This window comes from Phoca vitulina, unplaced genomic scaffold, assembly GCF_004348235.1.
Source record: "Phoca vitulina isolate PV1807 unplaced genomic scaffold, GSC_HSeal_1.0 scaffold1214, whole genome shotgun sequence".
In the NCBI taxonomy this organism is placed as follows: Eukaryota; Metazoa; Chordata; class Mammalia; order Carnivora; family Phocidae; genus Phoca; species Phoca vitulina.
Window position 1 is genome coordinate 1 of NW_022590901.1, and position 7,235 is coordinate 7,235.

Sequence of the window (7,235 nt, forward strand, 5' to 3'; positions counted from 1 at the left end):
GGAGGTAAGTGCATTTTTTAAAGATCTTACTTCTTTATTTGACAGAGAGAGGAGCAGAGCACAGGCAGTGGGAGCGGCAGAGGAAGAGGGAGAAGCAGGCCCCACGCTGAGCGCAGAGCCCGATGTGGCGCACGATCCCCGGACCCTGGGATCCTGACCCAAGCCCAAGGCAGTCGCTTAACCGACTGAGCCACCCAGGTGGCCTGGTAAGTGCATTTGTTAAGTTCCCAAATCTGTGGTCCTTTGCTACACTGCAGCAGAAAGTAAACACAGTGTTATTCACGAGATTTATGCACCTTTCTGGGTGTGTGTTACGTTTCTCAATTTTAAAAGGTTGGGGGAGGAAATGTACACAATACACAATAAAAATAGAAGGAAAGAACTGTACCCAGGTGTTGGCCAGAATGCTCTTGGACAGTGTGACTCTGAGGAAACTCATAGTGGGTTTACATTTTTTTTTTTTTAAAGGTTTTATTTATTTATTTGAGAGAGAGAGAATGAGAGAGAGCACATGAGAGGGGGGAGGGTCAGAGGAAGAAGCACACTCCCTGCCGAGCAGGGAGCCCGATGTGGGACTCGATCCAGGGACTCCAGGATCATTACCTGAGCCGAAGGCAGTTGCTTAACCAACTGAGCCACCCAGGTGCCCTATATTTTTTTTTTTTTAAAGATTTTATTTATTTGCGAGAGAGAGAATGAGAGACAGAGAGCATGAGAGGGAGGAGGGTCAGAGGGAGAAGCAGACTCCCCGCTGAGCAGGGAGCCCGATGTGGGACTCGATCCCGGGACTCCAGGATCATGACCTGAGCCGAAGGCAGTCGCTTAACCAACTGAGCCACCCAGGCGCCCCCATTTTTTTTTTTTTTTTTTAATGCTTGATGGAGAATTTATTTTTTGTGAGTTTTTTATTATTATGTTATGTTAGTCGCCATACAGTACTTCATTAGTTTTTGATGTAGTGTTCCATGATTCATTGTTTGATTATAACACCCACTGCTCATTGCAATACATGCCCTCCTTAATACCCATCACCAGGCTAACCCATCCCCACACTCGCCTTCCCCTCTGAAACCGTTTGTTTCCCCGAGTCCATAGTCTCTCATGGTTCGTCACTGCCTCTGGTCCCCACCCCTTCATTTTTCCCTTCCTTCCCCTAATGTCCTCCATGCTATTCCTTATGTTCCACATATAAGTGAAACCATATAATTGTCGTTCTCTGCTTATTTCACTTAGCATAATCCCCTCCACTTCCATCCATGTCGATGCAAGTGGTGGCTATTCATCCTTTCTGATGGCTATTATTCCATTGTATATATGGACTACATCTTCTTGATTATTCTTCTGCTGAAGGGCATCTCGGCTCCTTCCATAGTGTGGCTATTGTGGACATTGCTGCTATGAACATTGGGGTGCATGTGCCCCTTCTTTTCCCTACATCTGTATCCTTGGGGTAAATACCCAGTAGTGCAATTGCTGGGTCATAGGGTAGCTCTATTTTTATTTTTTGAGGCACCTCCACACTCTTTTCCAAAGTGGCTGTACGAACTTGCATTCCCACCAACAGTGTAAGAGGGTCCCCCTTTCTCCACAACCTCTCCAACATTTGTTGTTTGTTGCCTTGTCATTTTTTGCCATTCTAACTGGTGTAAGGTGGTATCTCAATGTGGTTTTGATTTGAATTTCCCTGATGGCTAATGATGTTGAACATTTTTTCAGCTGTCTGTTAGACATTCATATGTCTTCTTTGGAGAAGTATCTGTTTATGTCTTATGCCCATTTGTTGACTGGGTTATTTGTTTTTGGGGTGTTGAGTTTCAGAAGTTCTTCATAGGTCTTGGATACCAGCCCTTTATCTGTAATGTCCTTTGCAAATATCTTCTCCCATTCCATGGGTTGCCTCTTAGTTTTGTTGACTGTTTCCTTTGCTGTGCAGAAGTTTTTTATCTTGATGAAGTCCCAAACGTTCATTTTCGCTTTTGTTTCCCTTTCCTTTGGAGAAGTGTCTTGAAAGAAGTTGCTGTGGCCCATGTCAAAGGGGTTACTGCCTATGTTCTCCTGTAGGATTTTGATGGATTCCTGTCTCACTTTGAGGTCCTTCATCCATTTAAAGTTTATATTTGTGTATGATGTAAGAGAATGGCTGAGTTTCATTCCTTTGTATATAGCTGTCCAATTTTCCCAGCAACATTGATTAAAGAGACTTTTTTCCCATTGGATATTTTTTCCTGATTTGTAAAAGATTAGTTGACCATAGAGTTGAGGGTCCATTTCTTGGCTCTCTATTCTGTTCCATTGATCTATGTGTCTGTTTTTGTGCCAGTACCATGCTGTCTTGGTGATACCAGCTTCGTAATATAGCTTGAAATCAGGCAACATGATGCCCCCGGCTTTGTTTTTCTTTTTCATCATTTCCTTGGCGATTTGGGGTCTTTTCTCTTCCCATACCAATTTTAGGATTGTTTTTGTCTGGCTCATTGAAAAATGCCATTGGTATTTTGATCAGGATGGCATTGAAAGTATAGTTTGCTCTGGGCAGCATAGACATTTTAACATTTATTCTTGCAATCCATGAGCATGGAATGTTTTTTCCATCTTTTTCTGTCTTCTTCAATTTCTTTCCTAAGTTTCCTGTAGTTTCTAGAGGATAGATCCTTTACCTCTTTGGTTAGGTTTATTCCAAGGTATCTTAAGGTTTTTGGTGCTATTGTAAATGGAGTCGATTCCCTAATTTCTCTTTCTACAGTTACATTGTTAGTGTATAGAAAAGCAACTGATTTCTGTGCATTGATTTTGTATCCGGCCACATTACTGACTGGCTGTATGAGTTCTAGTAATTTGGGGGTGGAGTCTTTTGGGTTTTCCACATAAAGTATCATGTCATCTGCAAAGAGAGAGAGAGTTGGCTTCTTCTTTGCCAATTTGGATGCCTTTTATTTCCTCTTGTTGTCTGACTGCTGAGGCTAGGACTCCTAGTACTATGTCAAACAATAGTGGCCAGAGTGGGCATCCCTGTCGTGTTCCTGATCTTAAGGGAAAAGCTCTCAGCTTTTCCCCATTGAGAAAGATATTCACTGTGGACTTTTCATAGATGGTTTTTATGAGTTCGAGGAATGTTCCCTCTATCCCTACCCCCTGAATAGTTTTAATCAGGAAAGGATGCTGTATTTTGCCCAGTGCTTTTTCTGCATCCATTGAGAGGATCATATGGTTCTTGTCTCTTCTTTTATTAATGTGTTCTATCACATGGATTGATTTGTGAATGTTGAACCATGCTTGCCTCCCAGGGATAAATCCCACCTGGTCATGATGGATAATCCTTTTAATGTACTGTTGGATCCTATTGGCTGGGATCTTGTTGAGAATTTTAGCATCCATATTCATTGGGGATATTGGTCTGTAATCCTCCTTTTTGATGGGGTCTTTGCCTGGCTTGGGGATTGAGGTGACGCTGGCCTCATAGAACGAGTTTGGAAATTTTCTTTCTGTTTCTAATTCTTGAAACAGCTTCAGGAGAATAGGTATTATTTCTGCTTTAAATGTTTGGAAGAATTTCCCTGGGAATCCATCTGGCCTTGGACTCTTATTTTTCTGGGAGGTTTTTGATCACTGCTTCAATCGGTTACTGGTTATTGGTCTATTCAGGTTGTCAGTTTGTTTCTGTTTCAGTCTTGGTAGTTTATATGTTTCCAGGAGGCATCCAATTCTTCCAGGTTGCTTAATTTATTGGCATATGGTTGTTGATAATAATTTCTAATAATTGTTTCTGTTTCCTTGGTGTTAGTCATGATCTCTCCCCCTTCATTCATAATTTTATGAAATTGGGTCCTTTCTCTTTTCTTTTGGCTAAGTCTGGCCAGTGGTTTATCGATGTTATTACTTCTTTCAGAGAACCAGCTTCTACTTTCTTTGATGTGCTCTACTGTTTTTCTGGTTTCTATTTCAATGATTTCTGCTCTAATCTTTATTATTTCCCTTCTCCTGCTTGCTTTATATTTTATTTGCTGTTCTTTCTCCAGTTCCTTTAGGTGTAAGGTTAGCTTGTGCATTCACAATTTTTCTACTTTTTCGAGTGAGACTTGGATGGTGACGTATTTCCCCTTAGGACCGCCTTTGTAGTATCCCATAGGTTTTGGACCGACGTATTTTCTTTCTCATTGGTTTCCACAAATTGTTTAAGTTCTTCTTTAATTTCCTGGTTGACCGAAACATTCTTAAGCAGGATTGTCTTTAGCTTCCATGTTTGAATTCCTTCCAATTTTTTCTTGTGATTGAGTTTCAGTTTCAAAGCATTGTGGTGTGACAGTCTGCAGGGAATAATCTCAATCTCTTGGTATTGGTTGAGACATGATTTGGGACCCCGTATGTGGTCTATTCTGGAGAAAGTTTGTGTGCGTTCGAGAAGAATGAGTTTTCTGTTGTTTTAGGGTGGAATGTTCTGTATATATCTCTGAAGTTCATCTGGTCCAGTGTGTCATTCAAAGCTCTTGTTCCTTTGTTGATCTTCTTTTCGATGATCTGTCTGTTGCTGAGAGTGGAGTGTTGAGGTCTCCTACTATTAAAGTATTATTATCAATAGGATTTTTTATTTTGATAAACAGTTGGCTTATGCATTTGGCTGCTCCCATGCTGGGGGCCTAGATATTTACAATTGTTAGATCTTCTTGTTGGATAGACCCTTTAAGAATGATATAGTGTCCTTCTGTGTCTCTTACTACAGTCTTTAGCTTAAAATCTAATTTGTCTGATATGGGATTGGCTACCCCAGCTTTCTTTTGAGGTCCGTTGGCATGAAAAATGGTTCTCCGTCCTCTCACTTTCAGTCTGGATGTATCTTTCAGTTCAGAATCAGTCTCTTGTAGACAGCATATGGATGAGTCCTGTCTTGTTATCCAATCTGCAACCCTGTGCCGTTTCATGGGAGCATTTATGCTGTTCCCGTTGAGAGCGACTATTGAAAGATATGATTTTAGTGTCATCATGTTGCCTGTGAAGTCCACGTTTCTATCGATTATCTCTGTAAATTTCTGGTCTATATTATTCTTGGTGTCTTTCTTCTTTATAGAACCCCCCTTAATATTTCTTGCAGGGCCGGCTTGGTGGTCACCTATTCTTTCAGTTTCTGCGAGTCTTGGAAACTCCTTGTCTCTCGATCCATTCTGAATGACAGCCTTGCTGGATGAAGTATCCTTGGCTGCATGTTCTTCTCATTTAGTACCGTGAGTATGTCTTGCCAGCCCTTTCTGGCTTACCAGGTCTCTGGGGACAGTTCTGACGTTATTCAGATGTTCCTCCCTCTGTACGTAAGAAATCTCTTCCCCCCGGGTGCTTTCAGGATTGTTTCCTTGGATCTACATTTTGCGAGGTGTACTATTACACGTTGTGGTTTTGATCTGTTCCCATTGATTTTGGGAGGGGTCTCCTCTGTCTCTTGGACGTGAATGCGTGTTTCCTTCCCCAGGTTAGGGATGTTCTCAGCTACAATCTGGTCAAATATATCTTCTAGACCTCTGTCTCTCTCCACTCATTCAAGGATCCCAATAATTCTGAGATGGGAACATTTCATGGCATCATTAATCTCTCTCAGTCTGATCTCTTGGGTTTTAGGCTGTTTTTCCCAGGCCTCCTCAGCTTCCTTCTTTTCTATCATCTTATCTTCTAGCTCACTAATTCATTCTTCTGCCTCATTTACCCTGGTAGTCAGAGTATCCAGCTTAGACTGCATTTCATTCATAGCATTTTTAAGTTCTGCCAGATTAGATCTCATTTCTGCCCCTAGAGATTCTATAGTGTCACTATTATTTTTCTCAAGCCTTGATATCGACTTCATAATTGTTACTCTGAAGTCTATCTCTGACGTCTTGCTTATATCCATATCCATTAGGTCTTTGGCAGACACCATAGTCTCTGGTTCTTTTCTTTGTTGGGGGTTCCTCCTCTTAGTCATTCTGTTGGGGGGTGATTGAGGGAATGTACAGAGTCCAAAGTCCTTCATACCTTGAGACCACTGGTTATTTTCTGCTTGTAGGTATGCAGATAAATATTCTTACATCTCAGGCTGATTTCTTGGGTGTTCAGAATGGTTTGATAGATGTCCAGCTAAATTCAGGGGACCAGTTGAAGTAGGGTCCCCTACTCCTCCACCATCTTCCCTCTGTCTCCAACAAAATTGGCATTTAACAAGTGGCTTTCAGGGGCGCCTGGGTGGCTCAGTCGTTAAGTGTCTGCCTTCGGCTCAGGTCATGATCCCAGGGTTCTGGGATCGAGCCCCACATCGGGCTCCCTGCTCGGTGGGAAGCCTGCTTCTCCCTCTTCCACTCCTCCTGCTTGTGTTCCCTCTCTCGCTGTCTTTCTCTGTCAAATAAATAAATAAAATCTTAAAAAGAAAAAAAAAACCAAAACAAGTGGCTTTCAAATCCAAGAGAATAGACAATGAAGTATCATGGAATTTCAGTCACAAGCGACCCTGGCATCCTTTACTCTAATACCTCTTGTACTCTTTCAAAATTAACTGGTCTCTGGATTATTCCCTCCAGAGACACAGGCAGCTTATAGTGTTAACTCTCCTTCCAGCAAGCTAAAACTGGTCTCCCAGTACCTCCCCACACTGGTTTGGAAAACACTCCAGGAAAACAAAACTGGGTTTCATTTTTTTCCATGCGAGAACCCCTTGTTCCCTCCACAACTGTATTTCTATGGTGTTGTCGTCCAAGCTTGATGTTCCAGAGACAGGGTTTCAAATGATTGCTCACCATCTTTCATCTTCCTGGGAATAAAATAGCTTTTTAAAGCTCCTTTCCTAGAGAGAAGTACCTAGAGAGCACCCCACTGACTCTTTGAGGACCATAAAATCTCTATCTTTTCTCAGCTTTAGATATCTTGAGGTGAGCCCTCTATGGGGCCATACACATGGGATTCCTGGTTGGAGGCACACAGAAGCTACTGGAATCAAGGACAGCAGCCTGAAACCCCCTACCCCTCCTTCCCAGAGGAGTGGGCCCTACACTGCCAAGGTCCATGCTCTTATGTCTGAAAGGTCCAGAAGAGGCTGGTAGTGTCCCTGGGGTAGGGCAGGTGCTGGGATGTGACCAGAGAAGGCTCCAGCAGCCTGGGAAGTCGCAGTAATGACCCGAGGGAGCCACAAAGTGGCTGGCAATGGCTTGGAGGCAGGAAGGCAGTATTGTAGGAAATGGCCTCAAAGAGTCATCTGGCCAGAAAAGGGGCACTAATGACTGTGA

General features: G+C 42.5%; 1 long non-coding RNA gene across 1 annotated transcript; it reads left to right on the forward strand.

The window, feature by feature from the left end:
- The first annotated feature begins 165 nt into the window (after positions 1–165).
- LOC116629516 lies at positions 166–7,010 on the forward strand. The gene is made up of 2 exons (XR_004298781.1): positions 166–206; positions 6,866–7,010. It is a non-coding gene; the product is annotated as an uncharacterized LOC116629516 (long non-coding RNA).
- The last annotated feature ends 225 nt before the right edge of the window (positions 7,011–7,235 follow it).